This window comes from Canis lupus, chromosome 21 (assembly GCF_003254725.2).
Source record: "Canis lupus dingo isolate Sandy chromosome 21, ASM325472v2, whole genome shotgun sequence".
NCBI classification, from domain to species: Eukaryota; Metazoa; Chordata; class Mammalia; order Carnivora; family Canidae; genus Canis; species Canis lupus.
The window spans coordinates 31064791-31087275 of record NC_064263.1 but is presented as its reverse complement, the minus strand read 5'-3'; the positions used below and the strand labels follow the sequence as shown (position 1 = coordinate 31087275).

The window sequence follows — 22485 nt, the reverse complement described above, 5'->3', positions numbered from 1 at the left end:
GCGGGGCCAGCTCTGGAGCCCTGGAGTCAGCTCCCGCAGTAACTCCGGAGCTCTCCATCTGCAGGGTCTGGAGGCTCTGGGGCGGGGCCGCTGATCTGCTCAGCTCAGGGCAGGAGCGTCATTGCTGTCCTGGGCCCTCCTGGCCTTTGCCTGGCCCGTGGGGAGGCCGGATCCTGGGCTGTGTCCCGGCGCCCTGTGCTCCCGCTCTGTGCTGTTGGATTCGTGCTCCCGCCCCGCAGCCCCCTCCACGGAGCCGCCGCCTGAGCCCCTCCGAACTGCTCTGGGTCCAGCCCTGCGCGCTGCAGCCCTTCAGGGAGCTCGTCAACTTCATTTTTGTTTTTCAAAATCTCCCCTTCCCAGTGCCATTTATAGATTATGACATTGTTAAAGCCTTCTGGGCTAGTTCTGCTATGAGGATATTGGAATTTGTGTGGATTTTACTAAATAGCTGTACACATATTGTTACAAAATGACTGTGCATACTGTTACCACTATTACCAGGTATAAACCTGAACCACTAACTGTTCAAAATACTACATATTTAATTATAACATATGCTTCAATATGTGAAACCGGCCTCAAACTTAATTTGACCTCTTGAAACCGGCCTCAAACTTAATTTGACCTCTTAAAATACAGCTATTTTTTCTTTGCTTAGAAATAGAGACATCACTTAATATACTAATTATTGTTCCATTTTGATTAAAGAGTAAAATTGTAAAAGTAAAACACCAAAAAAAAAGGAAAAACAAGTCAAAATTCCTGTGCTATCTGGACAGGGTCAGACGACATAATAGCTAAGAGACTATGAAAGAAATGAAAGAAAACAGGTAGAATTTACATTATCAAATGAAAAGCTTTTGTGAAATAATAATATCACGAATAAAATTAAGATAAACTACAAACTGAGGAAAATATTTGAGATGTCAGACCAAAGTTAATGTCTTTATTACATTATTATTACATATAAGACCCCACAAAGATTGTTGAGCCCAAAAAATAATGGGCTAAAAGCATGAACTACTCACACAGAGGAACTGTGAATAGCTGCTAAATATAAGAAGAATATTTGATATTATTATAACTAATTAAGGACAACTACAACAATGAAAGACACATTTTCCCCCTGGGAAATTAACTAGGATTTTAACAAAACAATCACATCACAAAATAGTAACCTTGTATTTTATTGAAAATTTAACACATGCCAGGCATGAAGCTTTTATATAATTACATTGTTCCAATGACATTATAAGTTAGACATTATTAATCTCACTCTGCAGACAAAAAAAAATTGAGGCACAGAAAAGTTCTGTTACCTTCCCCCAATCATACAAATAATAAATGTCAGAATTTACTTTAAAATGAAGTATCAGAAAAAAAGACAGTTTTGTACAATGCAAGTGGGTAGGAAAATCAGTCTAACCTGTCTGGAAAATAACCTTGTCAAATATATCTTAAACTTTAAATATTTGTATATTTTGTTCTCAATTTTTCTAAATAGTATGGAGAGGGAAAGATTCCCTTTTTTACTAATCTTTTCTTCCCCATGAGGAAAAATCTGATCTGTGACATTTTAGGATGTAGGTTGGTCCCTATTTACTACTGACTAGGGTTACTGGGCTTTAAAAGGTCCTGCATGTTCTATTTCCTCACTTCTTCATGGAACTAGACTGATACATTGGACCATGTCCCACTCAAGCTGCAAGGGAGGTTGAAGATTTTGAAAGACTTTATAGTAGACCACCTCAACTGAGGCTTATCAGAGTTCTGAACTTCAGTGACAATAGGGACCAGTGCCATTAATAAAAAGCAGTCTGTTATTTTTCATATTTCTTGTTTCTTTTGTAGGACTCTAAGGAGAGGAATGACCAGGACTAGAATATTAGGAGTTTCTGAGTCCCTAGGCCTAGTATCATATAATATTCTCTTTTAAAAAATTTTTTTCATATAATATTCTCAAATATTATCCCAATTTAGAAATCTAATTACAGGAATCTATTCTAGATAACTACTTTAAATTGCAGAAAAATATTTGCAAGAGAATATGTTCATCATGTTAAATAATAATGGTTAAAAATTGATAGACAAATGGAATATAATAAAGAATCAGAAATAAACCTACACAAGGCTGGGTTTCTGTGGCGAGGGTGCCAATAATACACAATGAGGAAATGGCAGTCTCTCCAATAAATGGTGTCAGGAAAACTGGATATCCACATTGAAAACAATGAAATTGGACCTGTATCTCACGTCATATACAACTATCAACCCCGGATGAAAGACTTAACATAATACCTGAAGTATGACTCCATGAAGGCAACATAGGAAATACATCTGGGCCCTAGATTTGGCGGTAATTTTGGTTTTGACACTTAAAGCACCCGCAAGAAAAGCAAAAACTAGAAAAGTGAGATTAAAAAAAAAACTAACTAAAAATATTCTGCTTTTAGTTCCTTCTGCAAAGGAAATAATCAACAAAATAAAAAGGCAAACTATGAAATAGGAGCATATTATTACCAACCACATATCTGATAGAGAGCTAACATCTGAAATATACAAGGTACTCATACACCTCAATGACAAAGGGCAAATAATCCAATGTTTTAAATTGACAAGATAAATGAATAACCTTTTTTTTAAGAGAAGACATAAAATTGCCAATAGGTACATGAAAAGTTGTGCATCATCACTAATCATTGTGGAAGTGAAATTAAAACCACAATGAAATATATTATATTACCCCCGTTAAAATGGCTATTATAAAAAAGTCTTTTCAAAAACCCAAAAGGTAACTAGTGTTGGGAGAAAGTGGAATTCTGTTCATGTCTTTTGCCCATTTCATGATTGGATTGTTTGTTTCTTTGGTGCAATCCAATCATGAAATGGGCAAAAGACATGAACAGAAATCTCACAGACGAAGACATAGACATGGCCAACACGCACATGAGAAAATGCTCTGCATCACTTGCCATCAGGGAAATACAAACCAAAACCACAATGAGATACCACCTCACACCAGTGAGAATGGGGCAAATTAACAAGGCAGGAATCAACAAATGTTGGAGAGGATGCAGAGAAAAGGGAACCCTCTTACACTGTTGGTGGGAATGTGAACTGGTGCAGCCACTCTGGAAAACTGTGTGGAGGTTCCTCAAAGAGTTAAAAATAGACCTGCCCTACGACCCAGCAATTGCACTGTTGGGGATTTACCCCAAAGATTCAGATGCAATGAAACGCCGGGACACCTGCACCCCGATGTTTCTAGCAGCAATGTCCACAATAGCCAAACTGTGTAAGGAGCCTCGGTGTCCATCGAAAGATGAATGGATACAGAAGATGTGGTTTATGTATACAATGGAATATTACTCAGCCATTAGAAATGACAAATACCCACCATTTGCTTCAACGTGGATGGAACTGGAGGGTATTATGCTGAGTGAAGTAAGTCAGTCGGAGAAGGACAAACATTATATGTTCTCATTCATGTGGGGAATATAAATAATAGTGAAAGGGAATATAAGGGAAGGGAGAAGAAATGTGTGGGAAATATCAGAAAGGGAGACAGAACGTAAAGACTGCTAACTCTGGGAAACGAACTAGGGGTGAGAGAAGGGGAGGAGGGCGGGGGTGGGAGTGAATGGGTGACGGGCACTGGGGTTTATTCTGTATGTTGGTAAATTGAACACCAATAAAAAATAAATTAAAAAAAAAAGAAAGTGGAGACAAGGAAACCCTCATACATCATTGGTGGAAATGTATATTGGTATAGCTACGACGGAAAATGATTTGGAGGTTTCTTAAAAATTAAGACTAGACCTATCACATAATATAATAATCTCACTTCTAGGTAGATATTCAAGGGAACTGAAATCAGGGTCTCAGAGAAATATGTGAACGCCCATGTTCAGTGCAGCATGATTCATAACAATCAAGACATAGGAACAATTTAAATGTCCATTGACAAATGGATCAAGAAAATGTTGACTGTACACATAATAGAATATTATTCACCTTTAATAAAAGAAGGAAATTCTTCCACTTGTGACAACATGGATGAACCTGGAGACTTTAGCTAAGTGAAATAAGCCAGACACAGAAGGAAAAATACTACATGATATCACTTATGCAAAATAGTCAAATTCCTAGAAGCAAGATAACAGTACAGTCATAGCCAGGGACTTGGAGAACGAGGCAATTATTAATCAAATTAGGTATTAGTAAAAGGATACTATGTTTCAGTTATGTAAAACGAATAAGTCCTAGAGGTACTGTATAGCATAGTGCATATAGCTATTCAAAGAACCATGTCCACTTTCACAAATATTTTTTTAAAAAAGATTTTATTTATGTATTTGTGACAGAGAGTGAGAGAGAGCATGAGCAAGGAAGTGGGGGAGATGGAGAGGGAGAACCAAATTACCTACAGAGCAAGGAGCTGAAAACCAGGCTCTATCCCAGGACTCAGGATCATGACCTGAGTCAAAGTCACACACTTAACCAATTGAGCCACCTAGGCACCCTTCCCACAATTATTTCTGAAATTCCACAGGTAACAACTGTTCTCAGCACTGTCAGTAATGTAATGTTTGTTACCTTCTTTTTCCCCTCATTTGATCATCTAGCTGTTACCTGAGCATTACTATTTCCTCTATATCCTACAGATAAAATCAATATCGTTAATAACAATCATGACAATCACCTTCTACTGGTACTTACCACACGTGATTTTGTTATGCCTTAGGGACCAATGTTAATATGTTTCAGAATGTACAGAAAGGACTGAAAAAATAATTTCCAAAATGTTGGGAGTGATCAATTCTGGGTATTTGAATATGAGTGGGTTATTTTCTTCTTTTTTAATGTTTTTGTTTTTTTAATATTGTTCTTTAATAAATCACACTCTATTGTCAATATGGAAAAATATAAACATGAAAAATCTAAACAGCACTTAGTTGAGGATGCTCTAAACTAAAGTTACATTATTGCATCTGATTTCAGTCTTTATAAAGTAACTGCTATAGGACCAGGCCTCTCGCTAAAAGCAAATATAAAACAAAATATGGAACAAGTATATTCCGACATTGCGTAAAAGCTAATTCAGAAAGATTTCCTGTACAGCAAGGCAATACATAAGCTGAGTTCCATGGTCCTACTAACTTTATGCCTAGAGGCATTCTCAGAATCACGGTCCATGGAGCTGAAACTTAAGGAGAGCATGATGGCTTCGCTGAGCTGAGAAGAAAGAGATCCATACTGATGAGTGGCAAAACATTTGGAAACGGTGAAAGAGAGCATCAGAAAGGAAGAAAATGAACAGTAAAGGGGCTTTAGGAATCTGAACAGGTTTTCGCTGTTCATTAAGACAGGCAGGCTGAGGGTAAGACAGGGCATGCCACTCAAAAAGCAATTATTAGGAAGCCCAGGTAAGGCAGCAAGATTTTGGAATTTCAGCCATCTAGAGTGGAAGGGCTTCATTGAAAACTCCTGGCAATGAGTTGCTACCTCTCAGAGGACAGTTCTTAGGAATAAAACTGTGATGAATATTCTAACCCTCTGTATATAAAACGATAGGAATAGAAAAAAATAAATGGCACATGTAAAATGAATAATAAAAAGTACTCAAACAGAAGGCAAGAGAGACGAAAAGAACAAGGAATACATGGGAGAAAATGGAAAGCAAATAACAAGATGGTAGACTTAAACACAATTGTATTCATAATTCCATTAAAAGTAAATGGATAAAAGATTCTAATGAAAAGGAAGAGACCTTAAACTCTCCTTATCCCATGGATACAACTAGATAACACTTACATCATTTAATAACCCAGAAAATGACCTGAAGATTGCAGAACAGACTCCAAACCTCATGTATAAAAGAAGCCACACTGAAGTAGATAGGAAGGGTGAAGACATACTTTGGGAATGAAATGGACTGTGGAAGTGAGGAGGTAGCCACTGGTACAGAGAAGGGCAAAAAACAGTCACACCAGGGAGCTTCCTTGGGAAAGATGAAGCCAATTGTCATTTGGATTTGAAAGGAGTGGGGATCCAATCTTTTGAGTTCTCAGAACCATTAAATTCCAACGACAGCCTAGAATTTAATATATTGGCAAACTTGGCTCTAGGAGAGACCAGGAAGCCCTTGAAGAGATAGCACAACAAACAGCCAGGGAAGATACAGCATGTATGTTGTATCCAGTTGTTTGAAAAAGTGTTGGGGCAGGCAGGTTGGAGAGTTATTTATTCATCTCAAAGCATGCCACAGACAGACAGTCTCCCAGGGAGACCCCTCTAGGAACACAGCAGCTGACAGGTACCATTTTTCCTCTCACTTCCACCATAAACACAGGTCACCTGCAGGAACCTGCACAGTGCTGACACTTACACTCACACATGGCAGTGTGATCATTAGAGTCACACCTGCCTCAGTCTTGGCTCCATGGGAAGCCTCCCCCAGAGTAGCCCGAACCCCACCAACACCACATCTCCTGACCCCCACATTTTGTAGGACCTCAGTTTTGGCAGCTGCAGGTCTCATTTCACAAGGAGACCAGCATATCACTTTGTTATAATGTTCCCACTTGACTGGGGACTAAAGACTGCACACAACACCCAAAGAGAGGCCTCTGCAGACTACTGGACTGAGGGGAGAAGTGGCCAGGACTAACAGCAGGGCATACACAACACAGATAAAGGACACTTTCTGAAGCACCAGGTCCTGAAGAACTGGAGACACTGAACTGCAGGGCAGACACTGCACTGCAGGCTTCATAAAGTCACTACCTTCAAAAGATATAGAGATACAGCTACATTTCTAAAACACAAAACAGACACAGAGAGTAAGCCAAACTGAAAACACAGAGGAATAGGTCCCAAGTGAAAGAACAGGACAAAACAACAGCAAGAGATCTAAGCAAAACAGATACTACTTATCTGATAGATACTGAGAATTAAACTAATGATCATAAAGACACTCACTGAACTTGAGAAAAGAATAGAGAACATCAGCGAGAAGCTTAAGAAAAAACCCATCAGAGACAAAGAATACAAAAAATGAAAATAAAAATACATTTGATGGAATAAATAGCAGGCTAGAAGAGAGAGGAATGAATTAATCAGCAATAAAACAGAGTAATGGCAATTAATCAAGATGAGAAAGTGGTAAAAAAAATTATCAAAAAGTGGAATAGACATGGAGAACTTAGTGACTCCATTGAGCCTAATAACAGTTGCACTCTGGAATTCCAGAAGGGGAAGAGAGAGAAAAGAGGGCAGAGCATTTACTGAAGAAGTGATAGCTGAAAACTTACAATATTATGGGAAAGAAACAGAAATCTAGATTCAGGAGACACAGACATCCCCCAATAAAGTCAACTGAAGGAGCTCCACGACAAGAGACATAGTAATTAAAATGGCAAAAGGAAAGAAAAAACAGCAAAAGAAAAGAAGAGGGTTACAGGGAATATCCCATAAGGTTATCAGCATATCAGCAGAAACTTTGCAGGTCATGAGGTAGTGACTGATAAATTCAAAGTACTGAAAGGGAAAAATCTGCAGCTAAGAATACTATATCCAGCAAGGTTATCATTCAGAATAGGAGATAAAGAGTTTCTCACACAACAGAAACTGAAAGAGTTCAGGATCACTGAACCACTTCTACAAGAAACATTAACCAAGACTGCTTGAGTGGAAAGTAAAGACCATAAGTGAGAATACAAGGAATAGGAAACAGAAAACTAGCACAAATTTAAAAATCTGTAAAAATCATTGTGAAGGGACTCACAAAATGAAAGGCTGTAAAATATGATGCCATATAGCTGAGACGTGTGTGTACACGTGGGGGGCCGACTGGAATAAAGAATGGGTCCACGCAGAAAAAACTGTCAACTTAATATAAACTGGTATTTGCAGGAGATGCTACATACAAATGAAATGGTTACCACAAATCAAAAACCAGTAATAAGATATGCAAAGAATAAAGAGAAAAGAATCTGAGTGTGTCACTAAAGAAGGCCAACAAACCATGAAAGACGGAAAGAGAAGAAAGGATCAGAGAAAAACTACAAAACAACCACAAAGCGGCCATAAATACATATTTATCAAAAACTACGTTGAGTGTGAATGGACTAATTACTCTAATGAAAAGACACAGGGGACAGAATGGATTAAAAAAAAAACAACTAGACCCATCTATATGCTGACTACAAGAGACTCATTTCAGACCTAAAGATACATGAAGATTAGATTGAAAGTGAATAGATAGGAAAACATTAATCATGCAATTGGAAGTTTAAGAGAGCCATGGTAGCAATACTTCTATCAGATAAAATAGTCTTAAAAACAAGAGACCAAGAATGATAGATCTTTGGATAGATCACCCAAACAAAAAATCAGCAAAGAATCAGTGCTTTTCAATGACAGATTGAACCAGACAGATCTCACTGATATATTCAGAACAAACCATCCTAAACCAGAAAAATACACATGAGAGTTTGTCAAGAATAAATATTTCTGGGCTCTGGAGATTTTCAATAGGTTGGTGGTGGAACAAAGAAATCTGCCTTTCTAACAAGTATTCTTGATGATTTTGATGTGATTATTTCATGGACCATATTTTGAGAAGCACTCCCCAGAAACACGCTAAAATCAAGTGCAATTATAATCAAAATCCATACACATTTCTGATGGGAAATTTAACAAGATAATTCTGAAGTTTATCCAGAAGAATACATGTGAAACTGTTCACAGTAAATATTTGAAAAAAATGAAATGAAAAGCACTGTGGTAGGGGTGAGGGTGGGAAATTTAACCTACCTGACACATTAAGATATATGGTTAAATCTGATTAATTTATATGTATTGTATTCACTCAAAAACCAAAATGTCAATGAAATAATGTAGACAAGAATCAAAATCAAGAATATAAGGAAATGAATGATACAAGTGTCATCTACCTTAATAGAGACAGGTGTATTACTTAAAAATGGTGTTAGGATATCTGGCTATCTGTTTGGAAACAAAACACTCTTGCAACAATTCTTAATCTCTCCCCAAATCCAGATGGATTAAATATCTCAGTGTAAGACAAAACAAAAGCAAAGACGTCATACTATTACTAGTAGAAAATGTAAGTGAATACTTTCTGTGATCTTTCTGTGGGAAAGGACCTTCTAAGGATGACATGAAAACCATAACCCTTAAGTTAAGGTGGGTATAGTCTATTAAAAAACAATGTAAAATGAGCAGTTAAATAAAGAACATGTATATTTAACATATAAACAACAAATAGGAAACTAGGACATCAAAGAGCTTCTAAAAAGAATAAAAAGAATAGCGATGAAAATGATGCAAACAGGATGTTAAACACACAATTCAAAGAAGAAATGCAAATGCCCCAAGACTGACTCTGTAAAGAATGTTCATCCTCACATAGAGAAACAAAAATAAAATAGCTATTGTATCTCTCACATTAGATTAGCAAAGGTGAAATAGATTGAAATCACCCACTGTATTTTTGAGAATAGGGCAGATATGGAAAATGTAGGCCTGTATCATTTATAAAATCTCTTTGGAAGGCAATCTGAAAGTAGTAAAAATTTACAAAATGGATTTGCCTTTTGTTTCTGAACAATGCTATATTTAGTATTTTACATTTTCAAAATAAGTATGCATAAAACTTTGCTTCAAAGGATATTCATGTATAGGATTGTTACCAGGATAAAACAATTTACAGTCTAACAGTAGGTGCACAAAATAAATTATTTTCCTATACAATATACTATACCATATAGAGAAATGGGTAACAGTAGAGATGTGTGAATTTTACAGACATAGGTTGAATTCTTTCCCTCTATTTCTTAGCTCTTTGGCCTTGGCCAGTTGATTTAGCTCCTGTATGCCTCCTGTTTCCTAGTGTTAAATGGATATAACACCACAAATTCATAGTATGGATGTACAGATTAAATTAAGCACTTAATGGAAACTAGCTCGCACAATGCCTGACAACTACATTGAAAGAAATGGCTGCTGTGATCATGATACACTAACCTTAAGTCATTAAAAGTAAGTAGATCTATATTTTCCATAGAAAGATGTTGTTCAGATTGTTGAGTTAAAAAAATGGGTTGCAAAATAACATGTTTGGGTATGAACAACATATGGGGTTTTGTGTGTGTGTGTGTGTGTGTGTGTGTGTGTGTGCGCGCGCGCATGTGCGGGCTGTGTATCTTTTGGTCCCTCTGGAGATAATTCCATTAAAGAATATCCTTACAATGGAATATTACTCAGCCATTGGAAACGACAAATATTCACCATTTGCTTCAATGTGGATGGAACTGGAGGGTATTATGCTGAGTGAAATAAGTCAATCGGAGAAGGACAAACATTATATGGTCTCATTCATTTGGGGAATATAAAAAATAGTGAAAGAGAATAAAGGACAAAGAAAAAAATGAGTGGGAAATATCAGAGAGGGAGACTGAACGTAAGAGACTCCTAACTCTGGGAAATGAAGAAGGGGTGGTGGATAGGGAGGTGGGCAGGGGGTGGGGGTGACTGGGTGACAGGCACTGAGGGGAGCACTTGATGGGATGAGCACTGGTGTTATGCTATATGTTGGCAAATTGAACTTCAATGAAAAAAAAGAATATCCTTACCAAATGAATAAACCCTTAACCACAACAAAAATTTAGCATCATGTAGAGACTGTACAATACATTTGAAGAATGATTCTCTGTCCCTTAAAAGTAGGACATGTACATTTACATAAATATGTGTATATGTGGATTGGGAAAACCTTGAAACAGAGCAGTATAAAAATCAATGGAAAAGGAGGTAAATAAAATGAAACGTAGTATCTTACATTCCAAAGAAGGCCAGGGACTATTACTGTTTCATAGTCTTAAAGAATTCATTTAAATTTGTCAACTTTACTAATTCATTAAACAATGATGCTATGTTATTGAATTTAGAGAAAAAAAGGAAGAAGAAAAAAATCAGAGTGGGAAAAACAATAGAGAGAATAGAAATTAGAAGAATTCAGGGAACAGAAGCTAAGCTGAGAGGACAGAAATCTAGAGATGTGGAGAAAAAGCAGAAGGAAGAAATACAGGAAGAGATTTGAAAGTATAGCTGTGCCCTCAAATCGAAGGAACAGGGAATGCATCTTTCATCCTCTGAGGCCCTAGTAATATTGTCACTAGTATGGCCTTTCCAGACATCTTCTCTTAGGGACTGTGTCTCACACACTCACATTATGTACACGGCATTATTCCTTGTCATATATGCACACCACATGTTACATATACTTACTTTCAGCTTCACAATATCTTATATAAACACACAGACATCCATCACCACAGATATACTCACTGAAGTATTTCATACTCTAATTTGCATACCCTCATGGCCACTATCTCTTTCAAAACACCCAAAAATGTCCCAGAGTGGATCCTGAGCCAACTGGATACTCACCAAGGCTGGGTGTTGTAGGAACCCACATGTGAAGGGACCTTATGTGAAGGATACCACACTATGGGATGTTTGCCCGAGGGCACCTGTAGTGGGCGCTAGTATCCTCTTCAGGGCTAGAAGGCCAGCACTGCCTGTAACTGGACTCACACCACTGTCTGCCCTAACTCACCAGGGGCTTGGAGGCAGCAGTGCTGCCTTCCTAGAAGGCTGTACCACGCAGTCCTGATTCCTTCACATCTCCTAGACCCGGAGAAGACGCAAGAGCAAGGAGCTCTTGATGGAATTCCTTGAAGCAAGATTCCTGTTTCCTTCTAGCCCCTTGCTTGTTCAATGGGAGAGGGTGGGACAAATGCAAGCTGAGGCAAGCAATGCTGCTGAAGGCCTGACCAAGGAGGCAAAGAAAGAATCAGGCAGTTGCTTTTCAACAGCAAGAAGCACAACCTCTGTGATCTCTCTGGAAGGAGCCTCATCCCTGAAGAAGAAAGTCTGGGAAAGCATTTTTGGGCTGGGGTCCTGGAGAAGAGTGGGAATAGAATTGTCTCAGGGTGGCTAGCAAGGAACAACATTGATGTGCAAGAAAGCAAATGACAAAATTTACCTTTCCCAATGCCATGCCCACCTCACAACCCCCAACGGGTACCAAGATTCCTTCAGCCTGAGGCCCATCACCAGCTTGTCCACTCTCACCTGAGGGCAGAGAGGAGGCAGAAACTGTGCTGCCAGGTCCCTGGTGAAGGATCAAGGATCAAGTGTGGGAGGGAATGATGTCTGCAGCCTCCAGATCCAGTCTGGAAGGACAGCACGGGTTGTGGGTTGGCTCCTAAGCAATGCCTCTCGGGGCTGCACTCCAGTCATCCTAGGAGTCTGACTCCACCCCAAGCCTTTCTGCCTTACTGAATTCCAGGTACAAACTCCAATTCTCCTAGGTCCCACTCCTGAACAGAGAGCATTTTTCCTTCAAGGATCTATTTAAAGCTGAGGTCCTGAGAGTATGTAAACAGGGCATTCCCTGGAGCTTGAGAAGCCCTCAACCTGATTACCTTTCCATCCTCTGAGACATCCTAGGGCACTCGGTGTTCTATTTGAGGTCACAGACTGAAGTCTCTAACTCATGCTAGCACCCTTCATTCAAACCTTACACCAGTGGTATTCCAGATAGCATCAGCAGATATATCTCAGGGGTTCGCAAGTCATCAAACTTGTGTTTTCACATATATGGCAATGACAAGAAATGAAAAGAAATACATATTGGAGTGTCTGGATGCCAACTTTCTGAGTACTACAAGCTTAATTGCAGGGCTCATAGTTTCATTTTGGTTGTTTTAATGCCCTATGTTCACCTTCGACGGTGTAGTTCATTTGGTTAGCAGGGTCTTAATATCAACATGATAGTAGGGGTCTGGGTGGGCTCTTCTATTAAAATTGTTAATTTACTGGACATAAAGTCAAAGCTTTCCTTTTGTGGGAATAATTCACAAAGGACAGTCTTAAAGGATGAGACTTTTAAACTATTAAGTTAAGACTTTGGCCACATAAAAATGGAATTATTCCTATAGCCCTCTAATGAAAGGGCTATAGGGAAATACTCCTATAGCCCAAGCTAATGAAAACATTTTTTAAAAGGTAAATTTCACTGAGGTGGGCACTTGACAGGATGAGCACTCTACATATATGATACTGTGTTATATGCCTCTTTGTTTACCTTTTCACTTCCCTGAGTCTTTAAGATCATTTACAATGCCAGGGGTTCATCTAATCCTTCTCCCTACTGCTGTGCAATATCCTTGGTGCACATCTCTTGCATTTTCATTTCATGGTCACAGCTAGCCATATCTCTTCTCCAGTGAAGGATATCCAAATCACACAACGTGTTGCCAACACAAAGTACAGAACCACACACATTACAGAAATATACCATATGACCGTACCATATTCTGTGTGAGAAATTATGTGGCTCTCTATTTGCCTATATTGCCAATAGAAAAGCAATCATTTAGCATGATTGTTATATCATAGTGTATGCACAGGCATAAGGTGACCAAGTGATACCAATTTCCCTTCCAGAATGGCTCTACCTCCTTTTTCCCAAATGTAAATGCGTGTTCCTCTCTCTTCTGCTTTTGCCGACAATTTACAGTATCTGACTTTCTAATTTCTGCCGGCCTAATAGAGGTAAATAGATATCTCTTTCTTGTTTCCATTTGTAGACCATTAATACTAATGAATTTCAGTTTTGCTTTCTATTCTTGGAGGACTTTTGGTTAATTTTTGTAAATTCCCTTGTATATCATCTGGTTGTTTATGTTTTCTATTGGAGGTTTCTTCCTTTTCTTCCTGAATTTTAGAATTCATTATCAATTCCTGATATGAACTTCTTATTTCTTATTTGTCCTACATACTGTGAATATCTCCTTCATTTACCTTTTTTATTCATAAATTCTTTGTTTAAAATGTTTTTCACTGAAGACAAATCTCAGATGTTGAGGAAATCAAATTCATCAACTGTTTCATTATGGTCTGTGCTTTGGAGGTTCTGTCCTCTAGGTCAGAAAGATAGATGTTCCCTTATGTTTTCTTGCATAATGTCATTGTTTTATTTTAACTTTTAGTTATTTAATCTATTTAGAGTCTACCTTCTTGTGTCATGTTAGGTAGAAATCCAGTTTTATTTTTCTCTAGGTAGTAAACTAGTATTTAGTGATGCTTTATACTTCACTATTTGTCCTCTTCCTAAGGATTTTTGGAATTAACTTTGTCAGACATTAAAATCATATATGTCTATCTACGAACTCTCCATTCCGTTCCACTTATCACTCTTTTTTCCCACCAGTGCCACCTGGCTTTTACTTTGTGACTTAGCAATATTGCCAATAGAAAAGAAAGAGGTTCTATTTCTTTTTTCTTTTAATATGTATATTTTTTATTGGAGTTTGATTTGCCAACATATAACACCCAGTGCTCATCCCGGCAAGTGCCCCCCCCCCCAGTGCCCAACACCCAGTCATCCCATGCCCCTGCCCACCTCCCCTTCCATTACCCCTTGTTCGTTTCCCAGAGTTATGAGTCTCTCATGTTTTGTCACCCTCTCTGATTTTTCCCACTCATTTATTATATGGTTTCACTCATATGGGGAATACAAAAAATAGTAAAAGGGATTATAGAAGAAAGGAGAGGTTCTATTTCTGTGGTTTTAATTTGCAATTCCAAAAATCTAATGATGTGCAACATCCTTTCCTGTTCCTGTCAGCCATTTGCATACTTTACTTGGAGACATACCTTTAGAAGCCTTTTGTCCATTTTTAAATTGTGTTGTTTCCCTTTCTCGTTTTTGAGTTTCAGGAATTCTTTATATATTCTGGATACTAGATCCTTCTCAGATATATGATTTGCAAGTATTTTCTCCCATTCTATGAGATGTCATTTCACTTTCATGGGGAGACTAAGGTAAACAACTCAAACATGGTTTCAGTAGTGTTTTTCTTGATTAAACATTCAATTGGCTGCTGTAAACTTCTATTTTCCAGAAACCAGATAAAGTTAATTCTGACAGTATTTGTTATGTTTTTGCATTTCTTTGGAGGGAGGGCCAACTGCCCCTTAATTTATTTACTTTAGTATTGTCTCTCATAATTTTTAAAAAAGATTTATTTATTCATGAGAGACACACAGAGAGAGAATGAGAAGAAAGAAAGAGGCAAAGACACAGGCAGAGGGAGAAGCAGGCTCCATGCAGGGAGCCCAATGCGGGACTTGATCTCGAGTCTCCAGGATCATGCCCTGGCCTGAAGCAGGCGCTAAACCGCTGAGCCACCCAGGGACCCCCATAAATATTTTATAATAGAGTTTTGGCAATGTTGTAATCATTATAAAGAAGCGGGAGCGGGAGAATCGGGGCTCGGAGCCGGCCGCCGCTCCGCTCCGCTCGCTGTGGGGCTCGGTTTCCCGGGGGTTGGGGGGGGGGGGGGCTCAGATATGGAGGCAAATGGGAGCCAAGGCACCTCAGGCAGCGCCAACAACTCCCAGCACGACCCCGGTAAAATGTTTATTGGTGGACTAAGCTGGCAGACCTCACCAGATAGCCTTAGAGACTATTTCAGCAAATTTGGAGAAATTAGAGAATGAATGGTTTTTGGTTTTTTTTTCCTGGCAAAGCAAACTTTATTAATGGCCCTGAGGTTGGAGCTCCAGGTCCCGCTGAACACTTGAGAGTTGGGGCGAGGGCCTCTCGTGTTGGCCTCAGCAGCTCCATCCCATTCAGACTCAGGTGGAGAGAGGCTGGGTGGGGGAGACCTGGGGTCACAGCTAGCCAGCTCTCCCTCGGTCGCTGCAGCCAGGCCACTCCTGGCTCCTCATTTCTTGGATCCTGGCTTTTTAGGTTTGAGTGTGGGTTTGGCCTTTTTCACAGGACTCTGGTCTTTAAGCCTGGGTCTCACTGCCTCCTCTTCTTTTTCCATCCTTTTTTTCTTGGCAACACTTGTCTGCTTCTGGGACGCCAGCCTCTTGACTTGTTTAACAGGGGTCTCCTCTAGGGACACATCTAATCATCGTCGTCATCGTCGTCATCATCAACCTCATCACTGTGACTTTCCTCCTCCTCTTCCTCCTCCTCCTCGGGATCCTCCTCCTCTTCCTCCCAGGATACGTCTGCAGTGTCTATGTAACATTCCTGGCCACCGAGGAACACAGGTCCAGAGCCAGCCCGGAGCTGGAAAGTAACTGGAGGAGAAAGCTCCAATCCCATCACGACAACCATGGGTAGCACGGAGGCCTGGAGCGAGGCGATGGTGATGGGCTTGGCCTGTTTGTCCTCCGGGCTGGCCGGGGGCAGGATTTCCACCAGGTTCATCTCTTCTTTGGCTTTCTCCCCCAAGCAAATCGTACTGAGCAACAGCTTCGAGTCCTGCTTGCCCTCCTTCTGGGGTTTGACCGTCCAGGTCCGCTTCTCCTGGTTTAGCTCACAGTCCCAGAGCACGGCTGCCGCGTCTTCTCGGCAGTGCTGCTGCTGCTGCTGCTGAGGTTCATGCCGCGGGGCGCGCGGGGCGCGGGGGACGAAGCGGGAGGACAGAGGAGGGAAACCACTGGTTGTAGGAGAGAAGGCATATATTTAAAGTTAGGTTTAAAAGATGCTGCCAAATGGACCTTCTGAATTGACTGTGCCAAGCTAATCTTCCATCAGCAATGCAAAGTGTTATACATTCTCAGACATTTAAACCCATCCTTATGAGGCTTAGTGGTATTTCACTGTACTTTTAATTTATGTATTCTGGTCGCTAATTCTGTTGTGCCACTTTTTATATGCTTATAGCTATTTGTGTTCCCTATGCTGTAAAGACTTGTTCTAGTCTTTTGTCCATTTTATAAACTGGAATTTTCTGACTTTTCCTACCTGTAGGAGTTCCTTATATATTCTGGGCAGTAAGTCCACAAGTTAGCATCAAGTTATTAAAATAACTATAGGTATTAGGAGAGACACAGAAAATAGGGTTAAATGTTAATAATTAAAGAATCTATCACACATCATATTCACATTCTACACATGATGAAGTTCTTAATAATCATATGTAGAATATGTAATACAACGGGGTTGCAACCTAGAACCTAGAAATTCCAACAATACAACACTTCACAAAAAAGAGGACAGGTAAGCAGAACTGAAAATGGGGCCCATAAATGGAGATGTGAGTGCTAACTGCATGCTATTTTTTATTCTACTTATAACCATTTGGGAACCTATGAGAAGAAACAGAGCTGAAGATCCACCCTAATGATTCAGAATTCTCCTGAGCACTTCACCCACTGCAGAGACTGCTCCAAGTATCCTTCTGGTGACCTCGTTTAAATGGAACTATTGTTGCACAGTATGCCTTGACGTCAATAACACCTTTGGAGGCAACAGGACAACAGAGTTGTGGGGATTCCCCTTTCTGCCTTGTCTTTGATCTTGGCTTCAGAGATTTTATGGAACTGGTTGACTCAGATGACTTATACCAAGATGCTCACACTTTTGCATTCTCCCCTCTGCCCACTAACATGCTAATTTGATGTTTTTTTTCATTCCTCAGATGGAAAAATGGTTGTAATATTATCAAAGGAATGGAAAGATGGGAGTCTAGGTGACTAAGTGTTGAATATCTGCTTTCAGCTCAGGGAGTGATCCTGAAGTCCAGGGATGGAATCCCACATTGAGCTCCTTGCATGGAGCCTGCTTCTCCCTCTGCCTGTGTCTCTGCCTCTGTGTTAGTGAAGAATCAAAATCAAGAATATACGGACATCTTTGTCCTTCTCCGATTGACTTATTTTACTCAGCATTTGGTCTCATTCATTTGGGAATATAAAAAATAGTGAAAGGGAATAAAGGGGAAAGGAGAAAAAAGGAGTGCGAAATATCAGAAAGGGAGACAGAACATGAAAGGCTCCTAACTCTGGGAAATGAACTAGGAGTGGTGGAAGGGGAGGTGGGTGGGGGGTGGGGGTGACTGGGTGACGGGCACTGAGGGGAGCACTTGATGGGATGAGCACTGGTGTTATTCTAGATGTTGGCAAATTGAACACCAATAAAAAACAAATTTATATATAAAAAAAGAATACAAGGACATGAATGATACAAGCGTCATCTAAATTAACAGGGAAAGGTGTACGTATTACTTAAAAATGGTGTTAGGTTATCTGGGTATCGGTTTGGAAACAAAACACTCTCACAACAATTCTTATTTTTCCCCCAAATACACACGGATTAAATATCTCAGTGTAAGAAAAAACAAAACCAAAGACACCATACTATTACCAGTAGAAAATGTAACTGAGTACTTTCTGTGGGAAAAGACCTACTAAGGATGCCATGAAAACCATAACCATTAAGTTAGGGGGAGGGTATAGTCTATTATAAAACAAGGTAAAAATAAGTGGTTAAGTAAAGAACATACACAGTTAACATATAAACACCAAGTAGGAAACTAGGATATCAAAGAGCTTTTAAGCTTTTAAAAAGAGTAAAAAGAATACCAATGAAAATGATGCAAACAGGATGTTACACAGCCAATTTACAAGTGAAGAAATACAAATGCCCAACCTGTGTAAAGAATGTTCATCTTCACTTAGAGAAACAGAAAATAAATAATACTGTTCCTTTCACAGTAGGTTAGCAAAGGTGAAATAGATTGAAATCATTCACTGTACATTGAGAATGGGGCAAGCAGATATGAAAAATGTACACATGTAGCATTTATAAAATCTCTCTGGAAGGTGATTTGAAAATATTAAAAATTTACAAAATGGAACTGCCTTTTGTTTCTGAACAATGCTATTTTTGGGACCTTACATTTTGGAAATAATTATAGGTATGTATGAAACTTTGCTTCAAAGGATATTCACATATAGGATTATTTCCAGAATAAAACAATTTACAGTCTAGCAGTAAGTGATGTGCTGAATAAATTCTTGTTTTCCTATATAATATAATCTATACCTTATAGAGAAATGGGTAACAGTACAGATGTGTCATCCTACAGACACAGGTTGAATCCTTTCCCCTGTTTCTTAGCTCTGTGGCTTTGGCCAGTTGATTTAGCTCCTTTATGCCTGTTGCTTAGTGTGAATTGGACATAACACCACAAAGAATTGGGTATAACACCACAAATTTATAACATGGATGTACAGATTAAGTTGAGAACCTAATGGAAAGTAGTTTGCACAACGTCTGACAGCTACATTGAAAGAAATGGCTGCTGTGATCATGATGCACTAACCTTAAGCCATTAAGGTTAGTAGACCTATGTCTACTAACACATAAGTAGACCTATATTTTCTTTAGAAAGATGTTGCTCACACTGTTGAGTTTAAGAAGTAGGTTGTGGATCCCTGGGTGGCTCAGCGGTTTAGTGCCTGCCTTCGGTCCAGGGCATGATCCTGGAGTCCTGGGATCGAGTCCCATGTCACGCTCCCAGCATGGAGCCTGCTTCTCCCTCTGCCTGTGTCTCTGTCTCTCTCTCTCTCTCACTCTGTGTCTTTCATGAAAAAATAAATAGAATCTTAAAAAAATAAAAAGTAGGTTGTGAAAATAACATGTATGGGTATAAACCATACATATGTGGTGTGTATATCTGCATGTGTATGTGCATATGCAGGTTGTGTATGTTTCTGTCCCTCTAAAGAGAATTCCATTAAATAATACCCTTACTACCTCAGTGATAAACTTTTAAAAAAAGATTTTATTTATTTATTCATGAGAGACACAGGGAGAGGGGCAGAGACATAGGCAGAGGGAGAAGCAGGCTCCTCACAGGGAGCCCTCACAGGGACTCGATCCCGGGACTCCATGATCACATCCTAGGCGGAGGCATACACTCAACCACTGAGCTACCCAGGTGCCCCTCAGTGATAAACTCTTAACCCACAACAAAAACTTAGCATCCAGGGTAAACACTGTACAGCATATTTGAAGACTGATCCTCTATCCCTTAAAGGTAGGATTTTTAGATTGACATACATATGTGTACAGGTGGATAGGGAAGCTGTCCAAACATGAGAGTAATAAAACTTGGGGAAAAGGAAGTGAATAAGATGAAATGTAGTATCTTTTGTATTCTAAAGGCAGCCAAGGATAATTATTTTTCCATAGTCTAAAGATTTCATCTAACTTTGTTCAATTTGCTAATTAATTAAATAATGATGTTATGTTATTGAATTTGTAGGAAAAATGAGGAGGAAAGAATCGGAGTGGGAAAATACAATGAAGAGAATAGAAGTTAGATGAAATCAGGGAACAGAAGCTTAACTTAGAGGATAGAATCTGGAGATGTGGAGAAAAAACAGAAGGAAGAAATACAGGAAGAGATTTGAAAGTATGGCTCTGTCCCCAAATCGAAAGGATAGGGAATGCATCTTTCATCATCTGAGGCCATAATAACATTATTTCTAATATGGCCTTTCCAGAAATTTTCTCTTAGTCACTGTGTCTCACACAGTCACATTGCATACATGGCATTGTTCCTTGTCATATACACACATCACATGTTAGTATACTCACTCTCAGCTTCTATAAACACACAGACATCCATCACCACAGATACTCACTGAAGTATTTCATACTCTAATTTGCATACCCTCATGGCCACCATATCTTTCACAACAACCAAAGATGTCCCAGAGTGGGTACTGAGCCAACTGGATACTGACCAAGGCTGGGTGTTGTGGGAACCCACATGCCTGACCTTATGTGAAGGATACCACACTATGGGATGTTTGCGCGAGGGCACCTGCAGTGGGCGCTAGTATCCTCTTCAGGGCTAGAAGGCCAGCACTGCCTGTAACTGGACTCACACCACTGTCTGCCCTAACTCACCAGGGGCTTGGAGGCAGCAGTGCTGCCTTCCTAGAAGGCTGTACCACGCAGTCCTGATTCCTTCACATCTCCTAGACCCGGAGAAGACGCAAGAGCAAGGAGCTCTTGACCGGATTCCTTGAAGCAAGATTCCTGTTTCCTTCTAGCCCCTTGCTTGTTCAATGGGAGAGGGTGGGACAAATGCAAGCTGAGGCAAACATGATGCTGAAGGCCTGACCAAGGAGGCAAAGAAAGAATCAGGCAGTTGCTTTTCAACAGTAAGAGGCACAACCTCTGTGATCTCTGGAAGGAGCCTCATCCCTGAAGAAGAAAGTCTGGGAAAGCATTTTTGGGCTGGGATCCTGGAGAAGAGTGGGAATACAATAGTCTCTGGGTGGCTAGCAAGGAGCAACATTGATGTGCAAGAAAGCAAATGACAAAACTTACCTTTCCCAATGCCATGCCCACCTCACAACCCCCAATGGGTACTAAGATTCCTATGGCCTGAGGCCCATCACCAGCTTGTCTACTCTCACCTGGAGGCAGAGAGGAGGCAGAAACTGTGCTGCCAGGTCCCTGGTGAAGGATCAAGGATCAAGTGTGGGAGGGAATGATGTCTGCAGCCTCCAGATCCAGTCTGGAAGGACAGCACCGGTTGTGGGTTGGCCCCTAAGCAATGCCTCTCGGGGCTGCACTCCAGTCATCCTAGGAGTCTGACTCCACCCCAAGCCTTTCTGCCTTACTGAATTCCAGGTACAAACTCCAATTCTCCTAGGTCCCACTCCTGAACAGAGAGCATTTTTCCTTCAAGGATCTATTTAAAGCTGAGGTCCTGAGAGTATGTAAATAGGGCATTCCCTGGAGCTTGAAAAGCCCTCAACCTGATTACCTTTCCATCCTCTGAGACATCCTAGGGCACTCGGTGTTCTATTTGAGGTCACAGACTGAAGTCTCTAACTCATACTAGCACCCTTCGTTCAAACCTTACACCAGTGGTATTCCAGATAGCATCAGCAGATATATCTCAGGGGTTCGCAAGTCATCAAACTTGTGTTTTCACATATATGGTAATTAAATAGAAATGAAAATAAACAGATATTGAATTGTTTGGATGCTAGCTGAGTACTACAACTTTTTTTTTTTTAAGATTTTATTTATTCATGAGAAGGGCAGAGGGAAAAGCAGACTGCAGGGAGCCCCACGCGGGACTCAATCCCCGGTCTCCAGGATCACACCCCGGGCTGCAGGTGGCGCCAAACCGCTGCACCACCGGGGCTGCCAAGTACTACAAGCTTAATTGTAGGGCTAGTGCTTTCATTTTGGTTTATATCTGTTTTGATGTCATATGATTACCTTATGTGGTAGAGTTCAATTTGTTTAGCAAGGTCTTAATATCAACATGATACACTCATCAACATTGCATAAAAGTTTCTATTTAGTTACAACTTTACTACCATTTGGTAGTGTGAAACTCTTCAATTTTGTTAATCCATTAGGTCAAAAAATGGTATGTCTCTCTTAATTTATTATATGATACTTTAATTACAGTTGAGGATGAGCATAGTTTTATATGCTTATTGATGATTTTCATTTTCTATTTATTCTGTGAAATGACTGTGTATTTCCTTTGTTACTTTTCTTTTATTAGGCCATTCAAATTTTTGTTACTGCTGTGTAAAATCCTTGTATAT

General features: G+C 39.7%; 2 protein-coding genes and 1 pseudogene across 13 annotated transcripts in view; 1 reads left to right on the top strand and 2 right to left on the bottom strand.

Annotated features, from left to right (window-relative positions):
• The window catches only part of ZNF215 (zinc finger protein 215), a 219763-nt gene that overhangs the window by 95571 nt on the left and 101707 nt on the right, over nucleotides 1-22485 (bottom strand). The gene's annotated exons all lie outside the window — the stretch shown is intronic.
• Nucleotides 1-22485, top strand: part of LOC125752111 (olfactory receptor 2D2-like) — a 57787-nt gene that overhangs the window by 22677 nt on the left and 12625 nt on the right. The gene's annotated exons all lie outside the window — the stretch shown is intronic.
• On the bottom strand, nucleotides 15417-16512 carry LOC125753220 (nucleoplasmin-2-like; annotated as a pseudogene).